This window comes from Ailuropoda melanoleuca, chromosome 1, assembly GCF_002007445.2.
Source record: "Ailuropoda melanoleuca isolate Jingjing chromosome 1, ASM200744v2, whole genome shotgun sequence".
Lineage (NCBI taxonomy): Eukaryota > Metazoa > Chordata > Mammalia > Carnivora > Ursidae > Ailuropoda > Ailuropoda melanoleuca.
The window spans coordinates 200,631,049-200,651,239 of NC_048218.1; the positions used below are offsets into that span (position 1 = coordinate 200,631,049).

Genomic DNA, 20,191 nt, shown 5'->3' on the forward strand with positions numbered 1-20,191 from the left:
TGGAGATTCCCTTGATAATCTCAAACCCCCCACATTCTTCTTTCGCCTCTGGGTTTCAGTGACTTCTTTACTCCTTTCCCCAGCCCCTTCTACCCTTCAACTTATAAGTCGTAGACCTTCACGGATATGGTCTCTGCTCCTGGCTGTGTTTCTTCTGCGAGGCAATAGCACTGCAAGGGCCTATAATGTTTGAGCCCCCACCCCTGTCTCTCCACCATCACCCTGCACAGTCTCCCCGGCTCTCTCTGCCCCAGCCACACTCACACACGTTCAGTTATTGCCTTGTATGCCCTATGTTCTTTTCCTCCCTTGGAATCTTTTTTTACAGGCTATTTCTTCACTAAACATATGCCCCTCCCTCTTACTTCTGGATCTCTACTTCATCCCTCATATGAAAATCTATTTCAGGCCTACTTTTAATTATGAAAAGTAAAACTTAAATTTTACTAGAAGAAATTAAGGAAACTATTTTTAGGCATTTATTTGAGGAAGGATTTTTTTTTTTTTAAGCGGAGACACAGAAGAACACAAACCATAAAGAAAACTATAATTTCGGTTGCATGAAACTCTTTTACATCAAAACACACCATAAAAATGAAAAGGTGAGCCACAGACTGGGAAAAGACATGAGGAGTGCAAACCAATGATAATCAGCATGCCCGACGCCATTCCGGCTCACCAAATCCCCATGGCGGCTCCGCGATTCCCAGCCTCCCTTGCAGTTATGGAGTTGGGGACCTACGACCAAGTTCTGAACAATGGGAACTATGTAAAAATTATCTAAGTCAATTCCAAGCCTTGCCTTTTAGAATATCCTGTGGCACTGTGTTGGGGGTCCCCAAGTTTGCACCCGCGTTTGGAGATTCACTGGAAGGATTCAAGGGAGATGCATCTGGTTGTAGTCAGAGCTAAGAGTTATTAGCGACACAGTAACTATTCAATGGCTGATCGCAAGGGGAAAAGACACAGGTGGAGTCTGAAGGAATCCACAGGCAGATGTCCTTATGTTCTCCTCCTCCTTGAGGGGGGGGGGGTCACACAGGGCTCACACTTACCCCAATGACCAAAAGGCAGCAACATGGGTATGGTGTTTCTACCAGGGGAGCCCCTTAGGGACTTAATGGCCAAGTTTTTATTGGGGGCTGTAGATATGGGCACCCACTGCCCACCACATACTAAAATTGTAGCTTCCGAGAAGGAAATCTGGTGTTCAGCATAAAGCATGTATTTGCATGAACAGTCTAGGCAAAGTGAACCATCCGTCTTGGGAAAAGTTGGTATCGGCACAGATAACGTTACCAGCCAAGTCCCCAGATGGCAGCCAATGGCCCATCTTGCAAGCAGCCTTTCTGAGCACAACAGTCTCAGGCTGTGTTAACTACTTTCTGTGCAGACACCCTTCAACTCTCTTTCCCACGCTGTGGTGAACTCGGGATGTACAAGTCAGAGATTGCCAAATTATAATATGGAAGCAGCTTGGCTCACTGGATCGCCATTTGGTGGACAACCACTGAAGAAGGTCGTTCACGCCACGTTGCGCTCTGTGGTCATGAGAAATAGAACTCTACAGAGTTAAGCCGCTGAGATTTTAAGATCTGTTTTGTTTCTGTAGCATAGCAGACCTTGTCTAATGGTATCCAGAAGGAATAAAGAATTCTCATTCTTAATAAGAAAGAAAACCCAATAAAAATGGCAGTACTTAATCTAGGTAATTCACATATGAGTAAACACGAATTACCACCAAACATGTGGATAAGGCTCTCAGCCTTACTCAGAATCAAAGTATTGTATACTGAAATAAGTTATGACTTCAAACTTATCAGACTGGAAAATTTTCACCTCTCTCTCCTATCAGGCCCTAGTAACATCTCGTCTAGTTTCTGTCTGTGTGAATTTGCCCCATTCTTCCTTTTGTGTCTGGCTTTTTTTTCACTGAGCATAACACTTTCAAGGTTTATCCATGTTGTAGCCTGGATCAGAACTTCATTGCTTTTTATGGCCAAATAATATCCCATTGTATGGATAGACCGCATCTGTGTGTCCATTCATCTGTTGGTGGACATTTGGGATGTTTCCACCTTTTGGCTCTTGTGAATAATTCCGCAATGAACATTGGCCTAAAAGTATCTGTTTGAGTTCCTATTTTCGATTCTTTGGGGCGTATACCTAGAGGTGGAATTGCTGGGTCATATGGTAGTTCTATGTTTAACTTTCAGAGAAGCTGTCAAGCTGTTTTTCTCAGCATTTGCACCATTTTACATTCTCATCTGCAATATAGAAGGATTCCGATTTCCGTACATCCTCACCAACACTTGCTTTTCTCCTTCTCCTCCCCCTCCTCTTCCTCCCCCCACCCCATAGCCATCCTGGTAAGTGTGAAGTAAAACCTCACTGTGGTTTTGATTTGCATTTTCCGAATGCCTAGTGGTGGTAAGCGTCTTCTCATGAGCTTATTGGCCATTTGTAAATCTTCTTTGGAAGTAATGTCTTTTTTGTCTGGTCGTCTTTCAGAGTCTCGCTTTGTCTTTATATTTTAGTGGTGTTACCGTGATGAGGCTCAGTGAGATTGAGGATGAAGTTCACTTGGGAGAGTTGTTGCTGGAAATGTTTTCAGTGCACGTAGTACTTCGGAAACATTCATAATATACTATAGAAGAGACAAATGAGTAAATTCACTGATGTTGTGGGGAACCAGGGTTCCTACTAAGAGAAGGGAGGTATAATAAGAAAAACAAAACAGGGAAAGATGAGGAAGAACTCTGCTCTGATTTGAATTGGAGGTATCAGTATGAACTTGTGATTTTATTTATTTATTTATTTATTTATAAGATTTTATTTATTTATTTATTCGACAGAGATAGAGACAGCCAGCGAGAGAGGGAACACAAGCAGGGGGAGTGGGAGAGGAAGAAGCAGGCTCATAGCGGAGGAGCCTGATGTGGGGCTCGATTCCATAACGCCGGGATCACGCCCTGAGCCGAAGGCAGACACTTAACCTCTCTGCCTCCCAGACGCCCCTTGATTTTATTTTATTTTTATTTTTTTAAAGATTTTATTTATTTATTTGACAGAGAGAGAACACATAAGCAGGGGGAGCAGCAGGCAGAGGGAGAAGGAGAAGCAGGCTGAGCCCAATGTGGGACTCGATCCCAGGACCCTGAGATCATGACCGGAGCTGAAGGCAGACGCTTAACTGACTGAGCCACCCAGGCGCCCCTGAACTTGTGATTTTAAAGATGATATAGTTCTTAATTCTATCCATGGAAGGGTCTAGGAAAATTCAAAAGCCAACTAATTGTTTTATTTTCCTCGTAGGTCGTGCTTCCAGTACCAATGGGCAAACACATTGCAGAGTATTTGATTTCTAAAGGTTATTCCTCAATAGAAGGAACAGGGCCGAAATCGTGTCTTCCAGATCCAGGGCAGAGAAAGTACTAAGAGCATCACCTACAGCGTATACTTGCCAAGATATTTAACTCGGAATAATGCAGGAGTTCTGATTGTGGCCCATCTAACCGGTCAGCTGGCCCAGGCTCTTCAAAAAATCAGTCGTGAAAACCATGAAAGGTAAGTTGATGACAGAGATGCCTATCTTAAAAGTGACTAAGGAGACCTGACAACCAAATTGATCAACCACACGATCTTTGATTTTGTCCCAGAGAAAAAGTCAAAATCTCTAAAGGATACTTTTAGGACAGCTGGGGGAAGTTGAGTGTGAAGTATGCAGTAGGTAATAATATTGTTTTGGTTGTAATGCTGGTATTTGTGATGATGTAGGAGGATGTCCTCTTTTTATAGGAGAGACCCACTGAATTATTAAGGATAAAATGTTCCAGAAGGTAAAGGTAAAATGTATACAAAGGGATAAAGCAAACATTCTAAAATGTCAGCAATTGGTGTACAGATGTACGATTTATTTTATTCTGTTCATTTTACTATTCTTTCAGCTTCCCCTTAGGTGAGAAGTTGGAGGAACAGTCTTACGGTCCCACAATGTTGGCCGTACTCCAATGTGATGGTGGTACTTACTACATTTGTTTTTAATCTCTGAGATATCCTACGGTTACCATGAAATGAATGTATAAGACAAGACCTCTTGCAGCCCTATAGCGTATTTTCCCCACAGGAGACAGTCTAAGATTGGAAAGATGTCCCAAAAGACAAGTCTGAGGACAAAACAGTTCTTATGTCTGAGATGAGCACAAAATTCCACCCGCAGCGAATGCTAAGAGGCCTCGCAGCACGTGTGTGGGACCATTTTCTCTGTGTCTAGAGAGTTAGAACGCCCTGAAGGTTAGTGAAGCACTCACAAAGTGGGAAGTTGACTTGACCATCAACAGAGGAAAAGAAGTGTGTCCCCGAGTTGTCGTTGAACAGCACACGTGAGGAGGAGATAAGAGGACCAGATGTGACTGGGAGGATTTACCCCCATGAAATCTGTCCCTCACAAGCTCTGTCCTTCCCGAACACTGGACCTGCTGAACTATCCTTCATGAGATCCGTCCATACGAGCCTGAGTCTAATGAGGCTGTGTAGAAGCTACACGAGGCTCCCTGAGCCATGGATGAAGGGCCTCAGCCCAGCCACCCTGAGCCATTGGCCATCAGGAGACACATCAAGGGTTGGTGGAGAAGCAGTAGCCCTGGAAGTGGGGCTTAGTGCTGCCTGAGAAGCTGAGGAAGGAAAAATATGGCTTCATCCAACCGCTGGTTTGCAGATGGGAGAGGCCAGTGGAATGTGACGTATTAAACCGACACTTTTCTTCCTTCATTTGTGCAGGGTTTCTGCTCAGCGATGAAACCTGAACGGTAGTAAATCACTGAGCCTGCGTGGAGTATAGACAGCAGAGACAGGAGCCCACAGAACATTCGGACATCCATGCAAATGGAGGACAGCTGCCTTGGGAGAGCATCAGAGAAGCATTAGCTATGCCCCTACACCCCAAACCCAACCCAATCTTGTTGTGTGTCCTAGACACTGTATAGGGTGATGTAAGGGGAATGTAGGGGAGGAGAGTAGATAATTATCTTATCTAGGTTGCCTCCAATTGCTGGCAGTAAATATCCTTGACAAGGATCAGATTTTCCAGAACTCCAGACTCCTCTCCTTGAACAGTAAGATGCCCCACTCCTGACCTGACATGGCTTTTGTCATGGTCGTGGATTTCATCGGCTGGGCTGCCCAGGAGGCAGGTGGGGTCTGGGAATACATGGGGAATGCCTTTCCTGGAACAGGCAGGCCTCAATTTCAGGCATGTTCTAGGGAGCCTGATGGGCCCCTCCAGCACCTGCCCAGTCCTCATCCACCTGAATGTTGTTGTCACTCGGCATCTTTAACCCCTGGTCACAGGTCGGAATAAGTAGTGACATCTTGATATGAAGAAACTGTCCATATTGGAAATATTAACTCGTGCCAGTTAGGCTCAGACCAACTGCTTTTTTACTCAATGAGAGAGAAATTTACGAGGGAAACAGGTGGTTCTGATAATTCTCCATCTCCAGGTCTTCACTCGATAACCCTGACATGTAAGCCCTAAGTTTTTGAGACTCGGCAGAATATGTCTGAGCACATGGCTGTACTGTTGCCACCTCTCTGGACACATGTTTTCTTGTTTCATTCCAGGACTTTCTCCAATCCTCCAGCTCTTCCTAGCTCATCATTCAAACAGGGGAAGGAAGTGTGTTTATAAATAATGTTGCCCCATTTAAAAAGAAGAAGGAGGAGGAGGAGGAAAAGGAGGAGGAGAAGAGGAAGAAAGCCAGATACTAACCACTGAATTCAGTTTGTAAGTTAAGCTAGAAGTTCTTTAAGATTCCAGAAGATCTGTTATTTTTTGTATTTATTGTTATTATATCCACTCTGGTATTTTCGGGGATTAGAGAGTTTTCCAGCCTTCCCAGATACTATTCAAGATACTACATTGATGAACTGGACGTACAGGAAGCCACATGATGAAGACCTTGGTACGTAAAGCACCGTGGAGATTGGTGCAAGCAAGGAGGAAACTAGTCTTTGACCTTCAGATGGAATAAAAGCTTCCATCTTAATCTAAGCTCAGGGGTCATTTTATCCCTTTACCTTTGAGTGCGTCACTTAGTTCCATGTGCTTCCAGGCCAATGCTGTGGCAATTTCCTGGGCCTCCATCCTGTCTAAGCTCTTGTGACTGGGACAATGGAGAGCCTGGTGAAAGAAAAGTGTCCAGAGAGAAGGATGATTCCAGAAAATATGAAGAGGTTATGACATTATAGTTCACATGTGAGTTGTGTTTGATACGTCCAAGTGGAAACAGCCAGCAGAATTAGAAGGTGGTGGGAAACGAGGAGACGTGGTGGTCAATCCCACCGCTCACACCCTGGAGCCATGCGTGAAGACGCTCGGATGAACGTACACACAGTCTACAGATCTGTTAAATAAGCTTCTAAATACGGGTTAGTTTCTAACACTTGGTTTCTAAGTCTGTGGCCATTTGCAGAGACAGTCATGTCATGACAGGAACTGCTTCCTGGGGACAAAGATGTCCCCTCCGCTCATATCCACAAGGGACCCTGACCTGGTGAACCTCAATTCCTGTCCTGAGCCTTCCCTGGGCACCAGCCTTCTCTGCTGGGTCGCCTTCTCTCTTCTGGGGGGTGGGTGAGTCCTTAGAACACTAAGATCTCTCTGCATTTAATCTTTCCAGTAATTATTCCGTTTTGTTTTGTTTTGTTTGTTTTGTTTTGTTTTTCTATTTTCAAGTTCTGTCTCCCCACAGGACTCATAGAAGGTGGAGTCACTCAGTTTCCCAGATGTAAGAGCACAGAAAAAAACCAGGCGGTGGCTTTGTGGTGTGATCCTGTTTCTGGCCATAGACCCCTTTACTGGGATCGACACCTGGGACAGGGCCTGGAGCTTCTGATTCCGTTTGAGAAGAGGCCACAGTAGATGATTCATGGTGCCTCAGAACTGATTTTCTGCAGGGGGGGGGGGGGCCCAAGGGGGAGACCCCACCCTCCAGATCTAGCCTGCTGAGCTGGGGGACTCGGTTTCATGTTTCTGTGCCAGCAACTAACTTAGCCACAGCGCCACAGAGGCCCTTCCCTTCTGCACACAAAACATTCTGATTCTCCCCTCTCTTCGGCTCACAGAAGCTCTAAACGGAGGCCTTCCCTTATCCCTCATTATGCGAGGGACACAAGTGGGTTTGCAGAGATAAGCTATGATTCATGTATAGGGAAGACGGGGGTTATTTCTTGAAACATGAGGAACGAAATGTTGTTTGAAGATAAGGATGACTCAGGGTTTAGAAGTCCTTCTTGGTGATGATTCAAGGGTCCCAAACTGGAAGTGGCTAGTCACACACTCAGGCCCCAGGGCCAGTGACAGCTGTCCCGTATAAAAATATGCGATCACAAAACAGGTACAATCAACTTTACTAATACAGACGGTGGTTCTTCGAGAGTAGTTAACAGCAGGCTCTCCCCCTGTGGGTCTTACCTTCGTCTAAATGATGCAAACTGCTCTCCAGCTTCTCCCCTGCCGTCGGAAGTTTTCTGCGTCTAAGTCTCCACACAGCATGTGCTTGGAGAACGTTTTTTCCCTGTTCTCCTGATGTTGTTAATGATGATGGTGATGATAATTTCAGCTGTTTTATTCAGTCCTTTTCCGACTTCAAAGGAATACACACCAATGGCTATCCTGACATCGGCTCCCAAATCTTCGCTCAAAATGAATTCTTTCTCCAGAGTGACCTAACTCTTCAAAGTAACCAACGCTGTTCAGCCCTGTGCCCCAGCTCAAGCCCACTGATTGGGAGTCATTGAGGACGTCTCCAACTCACTCGACCACATCAAAATAGCTCCCTCGTGCACTTACTATTCCTTCGCAAAAACTTCTGAAACAACCAGTTGCCCCCGACCCACTTATGCCCTCCAATGAACTCTCCCATTAACACCCTTCATGCTGAGATCCGTATCTTCCACTATAAATTCTGTCGGATTCTCTAAGATAATAGTGGTCGTCATTCGGAACCACTGGTTAGAACTATTTAGAAAGCAGCTTACTGAGACTTCCCTGAAAACACCATCACTGCCCCTCAGCCCCAGTGGCTTTACTTCCTTTCTTATCCAACCACGAAGCAAGTCCTAATTTATGTCCATGTACCAGTTCTGCCGGTATTTTCATCCAGTTTACTTGTCTGACAACCTTATTGATTAACTTAGCTATCCACCATCTCTGTGCCAGGATTTTTATTTGGTTCTTTTTCCAATCTGCTGATATATATATATATATATATATATATATATATATATATATATCTCCAGTTAATCAACATAGCAGGTTATAGTAGTGTCAGGTGTACAATACAGTGATTCAGCAATTCTACACGTGACCCAGTCCTCACCGTGATAAGTGGCCCCTTCAGCCCCAACACCTATTTCCCCCATCCCCCCACCCACCTCCCTTCCGGTGACCACCAGCTTGTTCTCTGTATTTGAGACTCTTTTTTTGTTTGTCTCTTTTTCTTTGTTCATTCACTCTATTTTATGGTTACTCTTAGCCCAATAACATTTTCGAAGATCGTCTTTTATCTCTCCGTAGATAGGAAATATGGTTGTTTCAGAGTCTGTCTGAACATTTTCACATCTGACATCTTTGTGGGGCTATTTTTATCATTTTTTCTTTTTCTGCTCCTTCTCAGTCATGATGTTTGTATTTTCATGGTGTTTGTATTTTTCCTTATGAATCTGATTATCTTTGGCTTTGAGCCAGACACTAGATTTGTAGAAATAAGTTTTTGCTAGGATGGATGGATCTTCCTCCAGAGGGAATTTCATTTTGCTTCTGCCAAGTGCGTGAGGGTATAAACGACCTGGGGTTACCTGAATCAGAATTTGAGGCTTGAGGTGGCCTGGAGAACAGATGTATGTCTAGCTCATCTTTAATCTGTTAATTCATGTCCATTTGGTTCATTCTGGACTTTGATTTTTGTCTCCCTGGCTGGTGAGTCAGCCTCGTGAGCACTGGTCAGGGTAGGCAAATGACCCCAAGGGCAAAGAGACTATTATGCTCTCCTCTCCAGCCACTGACCTTCTCCAAGATTCTACTCTTGTGTCTCACACTATATTTTTGGGACAGTAATTAACTGAGGTTTTCAATGTTGTTATTTTACCCAACTATTTGGCTAACAACAGAAGGATTGATTTGAGCGCTCTTATTGGTAATTCTAGGGACTGAGGTCAAGGAATTTTATTTGGAATTTTAAATCAAAATTCATTAATGGCAGATTCTTAGTTTATGATTTCTTTGTATTTAACGTAAATGGCATGATATGTTATACCTAAGCTTTAATTTCAACTAGAGAATTTTTTTTAAATGTAAAGGGTATTTATAATCAAATTGAGACATTTGATTTTTGTCATTTTATTATTGGAGTATTTATCATTGGAGTATTATTGGAGTACTTTTATGTTCTTTTTTACTTTTTTTTTTTTTAAAGATTTTATTTTTATTTATTCGACAGAGATAGAGACAGCCAGCGAGAGAGGGAACACAAGCAGGGGGAGTGGGAGAGGAAGAAGCAGGCTCATAGCGGAGGAGCCTGACGTGGGGCTCGATCCCATAACGCCGGGATCACGCCCTGAGCCAAAGGCAGACGCTTAACCACTGTGCCACCCAGGCGCCCCGTTCTTTTTTACTTTTATCCCATAACCTCTGGCATGCCTTTGGACCATGTGGCAGGATGGGAAATAGAATAGGGAGTGAATATTTAGACTTGGGCAGAGGACACAGAATGGACTTGGAATTCATTTAATTGCTGCACTGTCGCGACATGTTTGAGCTGGTGTTTCATGAGTACACCCAAGGGGCAGTGGTTGGATTTGGGAGAATAACTGACAAGTGGCTCCATCTTCCTCATTTAAACCCAGGCTCCTGAGACATCACTTTATTCCACATTCCCTATTTTGGGAGACTTCCCTAAAGGAATACTCCTGTTCTCTCTCTTTCTCTCTCTCTTTTTTTTTTTTTTTTTTTTTTTTTTTTTTTTTTTAGATTTTATTTATTTATTTGCATGTGAGAGAGAGAGAGAGAGAACAAGCAGAGGGGATGGGCAGAGAGAGGGGGAGACTCAGGGCTCAATAGCAGAACCCAGGGATCACGACCTGAGCTGAAGTCAGATCTTAACAAACTGAGCCAGCCAGGCGGCCCAGTAATACTCCTGTTCTAATCTTCCTATTCCTTATCGACTTTTCTCTATGGGAAGGGAAATAAATGTTTTCATTTAATTTCTTCATCTTTCTTTGGTCTTTCTTCATCTTTGTGCCTTCCTTCTGGTACCTAGAGATCGATTCCTTGGTGTTTTCTCAACATGCAAGATTAGTGTAGAACTCTCTTTTTCATACAAGGTAGGCTGCAGTTTGGAGGAGAGAGAAAATGAGTTAAATTCTGACTCAGTATAGTGTGAGCCCATTGGCTTTCACATCTGAGCTCTATTATTTACCAATATCAAAAAGGACGTTATCAAGTCCACATGTCTGGCTCCAATGTCTAACTCTCAGTTCCATTTAGGCCTCAATAAGACAACATCAGCTGTTGACTTCTAATACTAACAAATCGTACGCCCATACCCCTTGCACTCAGTGAAACAAAGCACAACTCGCCTTGTGTCCTGACAAGAGGGCACATCGGTGCTGTTTCTTCCCATCGGCCACTAGGAGGCACTGTGGCTTAGCCGTCGTCTGGAGTCTAGAGGGGTTGAACTAGCTCCTTGGGAGGAGAGGGTTTAAGGGTTAAACCATGGCGCTGGGTTTAGATTCGGGGAGCTGCAGATGCTTTGAATGCTGGCTGAGAAGGAAGGAATTAAAGACCAAGCCTTCGTCCTCTATTTCGTGGAGACGCTTTTGCTCTGGACAGATTTTCAACGGCAGGGCAGGTCGTTTGTAGTGGTTTGCTGAAGGCGTGGGAGCTCACGGAGCTGGGGCCGGGGAGGCTTGCACGTTCTGGGCTGGGGAAAGCTGAGCATCAGAGAAATCTTAGTGAGCCTGACCCAAACCAGCCCGACCAGCCCACCTGCTCCGTGGGTCCGCAGAGGGTAAAGCAGGGAGGCCCACAGATGCTACCTTGGACCACATCAGAGGGACCCTGGCCCCAGGGAGCCGGCAATCACAGGGACACCACCCTCAAATCTACTTTCCAAGCAGGGACTGGGGTGCACCAGAACAACAGAATTTCTCCCCAAGGTCTTCTGTTCTCACCAGGAAGATGCCACAACATACGTTTGACTTTGCCATTTGCTCCAGACTCCCATGTGCCCCTGGAAGCAGATGATATCTGGGGTTAAGAGATAAGAAGGTTTTGCCTTCTTGGCCCGATTTCAAGTTCTTTGTATGTGATCCTCTATCAGTCTGTCCCCCGCAGCCTTACCTTGTATTCTGTACTGCCTCTTCTTGCCCTGGTCCCATGGATACGGTAATTTATTCAATTCCTACTGCTGCTCTAACCAATTACCACGTTTTGTGACTTAAAAGAGCACAGATTTGTTATCTTACAGTTTTGCAAGTCAGAAGTCCAACATGGATCTAACTGGGTTAAAATCAAGGTGTTAGCAGGGTTCTAGAGGCTCTAGGAATATTGTTTTCTTGCCTTTTGCAGCCTCTAGGCCACTACCGCTCTTTGCCTCGTAGACACCTTCCATCTTCCAAGCCAGCAATGACCGGTCAAGTCTGTTCTCACACTGTATCATTCTGTCTCCGACTCTTCCTCCTCCTCCTTCCACATGTTAGGACCCTTGTGATTATATCGGGCCCACCTGAAAATTTCAGTATACACTCCCTATATTAAGGTCCGCTGATCAGCAGCCTGAATTCCATTTGGAATGTCCATTCTCCCTTGTTACACCCACAATTCCAGGGATGAGATGTGGACATCTTTGGGGACCCATCGTTCTGTCTACCACACCTAGGTACAAGGTAACAAGGAAGGAACAAACAATGATCTTTTTGGAAACAGAATGATGGTTAGAGTTTTACACTCTGAATCCAACAGATACCAATAGATCCACAAGGGAAACAGGTACTCAGGTAACATAATCCAGTCTGTAAAATATCGGCTCTTTAAAATTAGCATGTGCAGGGGCGCCTGGGTGGCTCAGTGGGTTAAGCATGTGCCTTCGGCTCGGGTCATGATCACGGGGTCCTGGGATCAAGCCCCGCATGGGGCCCCCTGCTCAGTGGGAGTCTGCTTCTCCCTCTCCCTCTCCCTGCTCATGCTTTTTCTCTCTCTCTCACGTGCTCCCTCTCTCTCTCAAATAAATAAATAAATAAAGTCTTTTAAAAAATTAAAAAATAATAAAATTAGCATGCGGTCCTCAGATTCAGAGAACTCAGTAGTATGTCTCTACGTTAACCACAAAATTCGGACTTGAACTGGTCCTTCTTGATTAACAACTTAACTGACCAACCCAAAAACAGGCTTCTCTCTGCTCTCCACAGCCTCTACCGCGAGTGGAAGTGGGTTTCCGGCATCAGACCCCTTTTAGAGGGAAAGCCACAGTGTTATTAATTTAATAACAAAGAGTTTTTCTAGGAGAAAGAATAATATTTAAATCAACTCTTGAGAATTTCATTTGCAAGTCTTCAAGAACGAGAAAATCCCCCACTTATTTCATGGTGGGGATAGAGAAAGGGGGATTCTACCCTGTGGGCTTTGGGAATTTAACAGAGCTCAGGGATAAATAAACTCAGAGAGGATTTTCACTGCAAATAAGAGCTTTCAGATGGAGTCAGTTCTCAGGGCATCATGTCAGCCCCTGGAGCCCTCACAAGGCAGTTGGTGTTTTGTTTTTCCTGGAGAGCTTCGAGCCTGACTCCTAACTAACTGGTGGACAGTTTGAGCATGCGTATAGGATCGGGAGCCTTTAGCCTCCAGTGAGTGGAGTATGAGAGCTTGCAGAGAAGTTGGCTTGGGGGAGACGATGAAGTTATCTGTAAATCCTTGGGGTTTAGGTTCAAATGGGCTCTGGCTGTGAAAATCTGTCTCTCACGGCAACTGTAATTGGGTTCAGTTGTCCCTAATTCATCTCTCAGAGACGCAGGGTCCTCTGGAGGGAGCTCCCGAGTTGGGGGTGGTGGCTTATTTAGTGATGTCACTGACAGACGCATCTCCTGGAGATAGATCGTCCCCAAACTTACAGCTCTGCTCGTGCTCACAAGGGCCCTGGTCTGGGCTGTTCCACTTCTGCCTTCGCCCTGCGATGGGCTCCCCGGCCCTCTGTCTCTTAGGGGTCCTTCGTCTCCTAGGGGTAGGTGAGTCCCCAGAATACGTCGCTTTCTCATTCTGGGTTTCCCTGTTGTGACTCCAATATTTTTCTGATTCTGTCCCCGGATTCTGTTCCCTTCCACAGAGTTTACAGTTGGCGGAGTCATCCAGACGCCCGGGCACAAGGTGCCAAAGATGGGACAAGAAGTAACCCTGAGATGCGAGCCTATTTCTGGTCACACAGCCCTTGACTGGTACAGACAGACCTCGGGGCAGGGACCGGGGCTGCTGATCTACTTCAACGATCGAGCTCCTGTGGACGACTCGGGGATGCCCAAGGAACGGTTCTCAGCAGAGATGACTGAGAAAACATTGTCCACCCTGAAGATCGAGCCCACAGAACCCAAGGACTCAGCCACATACCTGTGTGCCAGCAGTGTAGACACAGTGCTGCAGAGTCACTCCCTCTCTGTGCAGAAGCCCCCCAGCTTCCCCTTCTGCCTCCAGCCCCCAGCTGTCCGGAGTAAAGGTCTTTACTGCTCCTTCACCAAGAGAAATGAGTGGGTTTGGGGGACCGACAAGGACAGAAAACGATACGGTATCAACAGAGAAAATCTTATGTAGGAAAAAACTTAGGACATGGCTTTCAGGAACTCCTCACAAGTTGTGAGCTCAGAACTCGCCACATGTCAGATACACTTAAATGACCTGCCCTGTGGATTTTCCTGCCTTTCCGCACTTGCCATCCCCATCTGAATGCTAGGTGCTGCTGCTAAGCGATGTCTTCAGAACTCCTGAGTCCTCTTCATTCTCTTCTTCTTCTTTCTTTTTTTTTTTTTTTTAAGATTTTATGTATTTGTTTGACAGAGAGAGAGAGAGAGAGACAGCCAGCAAGAGAGGGAACACAAGCAGGGGAGTGGGAGAGGAAGACGCAGGCTCCCAGCGGAGCAGAAAGCCCGACATGGGGCTCGATCCCAGGACCCTGGGATCACGCCCCGAGCCGAAGGCAGATGCTTAACGACTGAGCCACCCAGGCGCCCCCTCTTCATTCTCTTCTAACACTAGGTGTTCACAGAATTTCCCCACCCACCACAAGTTTTCCTGATTGTAACAGAAGCCTCTTCACTGTGATTGTGGACATTCTTTCTAACATTAATGTAACTTAACATTTATGTGGGGCCTTTTCATTACCTTCAAAGAGCATCTCAAATACGGGTAAAGCAGACAGTGTAATCCATGAGCTTCAAGCTACCACTCCTGAATCTTGCGGTTTACCAGTCTCCATCCAGCCTGAGGAGAGCCCTGGCCTGCCTGAGGATGGACGGCAGAGGCCAGGGCCAGCCAGAGGCTGTGTGGGCCTCAGTGCTGATGGGGCCTCTTCAGCTGCCTGCTCTGGGACAAGAAACACGGGCCCCACACTGAATATCTCCAAGTGTGCAGAACTGTACACACTTACTTCGCCCTCTTTCCTCGTGATCCTACCTCCTGAACCTGTATTTTTCTTCTGACTTATGCTAGACATTTCCATTCCATTCTGCAATCCATTCTGAATGGTTCTAATTACTCTCTTCTGTGGTCTTATTTTAGGTACTCATCCCTTCTCAGCCCTTATTGGATCATCTCTGGCAACTGGTGCAGAGACGCCTGTATTCTGACTGCCCAAGGAGATTAAGGTTGGATGAGTTCTGCCATACAGCTGAATCCCACTTGTTCTCCCATTTTTTGCCATTCCAGGCGCCTGACTTTCAAGATGGAAACAGTGAAAAATCCAATTCAGTTTCTGTTCTGTTTACGCTGAGACAGAACTTGCTTCCGTGTCTGATTTCAGTGTGTCCTTTGTCCTTCTGGCTCTTCCCTGCTGCTCCCTGACCCTTTTCCTTGCCAGTTCTAAAACCCAGCTCCTTGACACATATGACATCAGAATATGACCCTCGAGTGATGCACTTACTTCTTCCGTCCCCTTCACTTCTCCCCACCACAAATCCCGTCATCAGTCTTGGTGACTTAATCGTCACATAGACAGTTCATACATTTATTAAATATGTCATCATGGGCACAATGACTTCATCTCTCATCTTTTCAATTTTCTCATCTTTAAAGCAGGAATAATCATTATAAGTGCCTCATGGTCTTTTTTTAGAGATAAATTAATCCATGTTAATTATACAATCCAAATTAATCCAAATTAAAGGCTTTCAAGTCATGTAGCCATGTATTTTGACTGTGGTTGTGGATAAAACCCAAATGCAAACGAAAGTGTAAAAGCAAAAGCAGGAGATAGATTCGCTGACCCCAAAATAATGGTTATATCCTGGAGGGAAAGAAAGAACCAAAGGGGGTGGAAAAGAGGGGCTTGATTTTATTTTCCATAATCTGTCTCTATTTAAATAATCTAAAACTAAGTGGCCAAATGTTGCAAAGTGTTCAATGTCAGTTATCAGAGCTGTATCTCATTAGGAGTTGAACAGACCATGGTCTCTGTGCTTCCTGCTTGTGCATCAAATCTTATGAATTGGTTAGTGTCTCTGAGTCATACCCAAGAGACTAATTCACCTATCCTTGGTAATTCATGGACACATAATTACAAATTCAACAACAGTCCTTTCCCAAAAATGTAATACAGAGATCTACTTGACTTCACAAGTAGAAAGGACATGTCCTTTTAATCTTCCGTGTCGATTATTTGAATTGTGCATCTGTAACATTCAACAGATTTATTTGGGTTTACTAATAGACCTCTTCCCATCCCTACTCCTCCATTCAAGTGCAGAATATGTATTTTGGACGACGCAGCTGCAAGGTGTGGGCTCTCCATTGTACAGAGAGCTATAAAATGGCAGCTACTCTGGTCTGGATATATTTTGAGATTCTGGTTGATGACAACCTTCCCACTTACTGTTAAGAGATTAAAAATACCAGGTCAAATCTAATACAGAGTCTTTCAGACAGTGAGAACATACCTATTGAAAAAGTCTCATTACGTGGCTTGTCATGGGAGAATTTATATTTCCAAAACTCTTCTTGAAAGAGAGTGTGAACTATCAGTAATTGGTGAGCTCCCAGACAGAAATAATTTATTGTATGTGGTAGCAAGCATAAACTGGCCAGACCCTCTCTCTTGAAGACAAAGTAGTTAGGAGGACTCTCAGGGAGAAATAAGTTACACGTACACACGAAGACCCAAAGTCAATCAACATAATTATTGCAAAAGCTTAGAGGACAAATAAAAGAGTTCTTGTGGCTGGAACAAAACGTCACAGTGAGTTTCATGGGCTAAGAGCATGGATGAAACATTACATGCTGTCCTTCCTCTTTGCCGTCAGGATGGGAACAAAGGAAAACTATTTATAGTAGAAAGTTCTTCTATGGTTCTTACTATATGTTCAGCATCCTGCTAGAAGCTGAAACCATTCAATTAGTATTCCATTCTACAGACAAGGAAATTGAAGAAATGTATGTAATTTTCCAAAAGTCATATAACTAAGAAATAATGGAAATGGGATTCAAACACAAGAAATTTGGGACCAAGTTCTTTTAAACCATTTACAAACTACTGCAAACAAAATTAAAAATACAGATTTACTCAACTGGAAGAAGAAAGAGATCTCCTTGGGAGAAGTGCTAAAATCTTAGGAGACTTCATATTCTCATGTGAAAGGAAAAAGGGACCCTCAGGGCCAGGAAAGACAGATTTAAAGGGAAAAGGAAAAGCGTTGGGTTCAGTTACTCTCAAAGGAATTATTAGAGAAGGGAGATATTTTCTTGATAATAAGGCAGATCAGATAACTAGGAATATGGTTAATAGAGAAGCTTAATAGAGGAAACCATGCAGGATCTCAGAGGACTCATTTCATTGGAACACTTCCCCAAAAGATGAGAGTGGCATTCATAACCACACCTGTAAGAATGACTACATACAATCTGGACAGTTTTGACAGGGGGATGCCTAGAAAGATCCATTGAAAATACTCAAATTATTCTGAATGTCAGCTGTAACCTGTGCCTTAAAAGAGCATGCCTATTACGGGTACAATATATGAATATATTTATAAAATTATTAATCTTAGGAGCGGCTTAGGAAAAATGAAGCATATTATAGGGGAAGCAGGCAAAACAATGAGAATACCTTGTAGATGGGATTACTCAGCTGAGGAAATTGGAGATATGCAATATTTGTTTTAATAGTGCTTGTCTTAGAAGACCCAGATGTCATTAATGTCACATCTCTCACTAGGGAGGATCACAGAAATAACATCGAGACTATATTAGAAAGATTAATGATTCGGATCAGGATGAAGACATAAAATTTAAAAATTGAGTTCCAGCGATTATTACTAACATCACCGTGTTTAAGAAGGAACAGGATGAATTCCAAAAGCATTTTCAACTTTTGGAAATTCAACCTAATCTTTCTTAAAGGATTAGGTAAGAGCAAAGGGAAATAAAATAATTGCATTTGCATCATTCTTGTAGAACTAAAAAGCTATAGTAGGAATAAATATGATTCAAGGCCTGGAACATTCCATATTAGAGAAAAGAGAGTCAGTTGATGAAAAAAAGAAATGGAATTGGACTTTCCTGGGCCCTCACAAGGGATTTGATAACGAAAGTAATACGTATTCAGATTCAGGGCATCCCTGGGTGTAGGCATTTTATTATTGGTAGTTCATTATGACGTCATTTCACTGGGGCTGATCTTCTATTTTGTCGTCATGGGAAATACTGCAGGACAGATGGGGAGGGAAGGGAGAATAGCTAATTCTCAGTTTTTCAGCCAGTGTGGACTTGGAGTTAATTACTATACTGTCCTGAATCGTTTCCTATCGTCTGAGACCCTGCTTAATTACAGAGCTGTGGTTCCGGGTGGGGGGGGGGTGTCCGAAGGAGCAGTAATGATATTGGAGGACACGCCTCCAGGTGGGAGCAGAACTGTCCTAACAGATGCTCATCTCGTGCTGCTCACAAGTGAAATGCTTGCATGCAACGTTATTCACGCTCTGCGTCGTGGGGGCGGTCCTCCGGAGCGGTGTCCCTGGCCACCTTCCCTCCCCTCGCTCTGCTCTGCCATGGGAGAGCTGAGTTAGTTGATGGTGACCTTTGAAAGGAAAGAAGCAAACAGGCTCAGATCATACCCTCCAGCTTATTATATCTTTGTATTTGTCTGCCTGTGGGAAAGACATTTTCTGTTCTCCTTGAAATTACGGTAAAATCAGTAGGCAGACTATTCAGTAGGGAAGTCAGGGGCGCTGGCCTTTCAGTTCAGAGGAAGCCTAGTGAGCCCACGGAGCTGCCCTTTTCAGCCCCACCTTTACCAGCACCAAAGCTGCCATTTGGATTTCAGTTTCTCTGACTTCAATCTCTCTCTCTCTCTCAAATGTTTTCAGTCTTAGAAACAGGGGTTATTATTTTTGAACCCCTAAAATACCAACATCTGTAGCCTCCCCCCCCCCCCCCCCCCCCCCCGCGCCTGTACCCATGGAACACAGCTTAGGGTGCTTTGGGTCCTGACAAAAAAGGCTCATTTCCTTTTTTGGCTCCTGCCCCACTGGCCACCAGGAGGCACTGTGGTTCCACTACCGCTCAGCGGCTCTGGGGAGACGCTGGGAGAGCTGCCTGGCAGTGAGCCTTAGTGAGAAGCTTTGGCTTGGTGGCTGAATCACGACCTTGATTTGCAGACACTGGGTGAATGTTGGAGAGAGAAGGGAAGCACCCAAAGACTTCTATTCTTGTGCAAATAGGTGAAGACCAATAGGGAGCTGGAAACTGCAGGCAAGCCTAGAATGGTTGCCAGGCAAAGGGTCCACATATACACACCACGGTAGCGGCATCAGTCCAAACTAAAGTAGTTTTTGTGTGTGTTGTGGAAAAACATGGAGAAGTGAACAAACGCACATGATCCCCATCCCCTCCATCCCCCAACCCAAGTCCCGTGAACCCACAGAGGTGTGTGTTTCGGTGGGTCAAAGATGGACTGCAGAGATCATGGCCAGTTTTCTATGGAATGGGCCCTGCCCTGCACTGGGACAGGAGGGCCGGGTGGAGCACCTTTCTGTGACGACATAATGATGGAAGCCCCTTCCTGACAGAAGCACCTTGATAGAGAAGAGAATCTTGCTGTTCTCTAGGGTAATATAGATCATTGAGCCAGCTTTCTGTCAAGTTACTGAGAAATTTAGGAAATGAACCCCCAAGCCCATCTGTCTATGCTCTGTGGGCACCTCTGAGCCAGCACAGGATTTGGGGGGCCAGGGGCTGCTTGGATAAAACTGCGTATCCTGATAGAAGCAAAACAACATAGCTACGGAGCCTGGTACATCGGAGAAGCTGTTGGAATCCCAGCCTGGTCCCATCCTACCGCAGGGGATGGGGTTGGGCAGAGGGTGAAGGCAGGGCCCTGAGGACAGCCAGACTATGTTCTAAGAGGGGCTCTGAACCTTCAGAAGTCCATAAATACATTAACATCACTGGGGCCTAGAGCGATTTCGAGCCTGACTTCTCTTTCCACTAAAGATCAGAGTGCTGAGGAAGGAGTTGGCCCACTCACTTTCTGAACTTGTGAGATGCTCGCAGCTTCTCTGTTTTGTGACCTTGTGTATCCTGGAGAACATGGATGCTGGACAGGGGTAAGAAGGTCCCTGCTGGAATGCTACACCCTGATTTCAGGGTGTGTCCCGTGTATCTCTGTTAATGTTGTGCCTCCTAAGCTCTGGGCTCAGCTCTGCCTTCTTCATCGTGGGCTGCGCGATGTTACCCTGAAACAGGTAAACACAGGACCGGGGAGGGAGCCCTGCTGATTCTCTACTGATGAGAAAGTGTTACTATCATAACTTCCAAGTGGCTAAGCACACCTTTCTCCCTCGCCTTTACAGACTCCCAGTTTGGGAAGTTGGAGGAGTGCAGCTCTGCGTCGACAGCAGAAACCTGGAGCTAATGGGTTCCATCTTCTCTATGGAATTC

General features: G+C 44.9%; 1 long non-coding RNA gene and 1 gene segment (V, D, J or C); one reads left to right on the forward strand and one right to left on the reverse strand.

Moving 5' to 3' along the window:
* Positions 1 to 20,191, reverse strand: part of LOC117795175 — a 140,080-nt gene that overhangs the window by 12,080 nt on the left and 107,809 nt on the right. For both annotated transcript variants that reach the window (XR_004619025.1, XR_004619024.1), the window contains exon 2: positions 6,872 to 6,883. This is a non-coding gene — a long non-coding RNA (uncharacterized LOC117795175). The remainder of the gene's footprint in view (positions 1 to 6,871; positions 6,884 to 20,191) is intronic.
* The window catches only part of LOC109490378, a 139,661-nt gene that overhangs the window by 6,730 nt on the left and 112,740 nt on the right, over positions 1 to 20,191 (forward strand).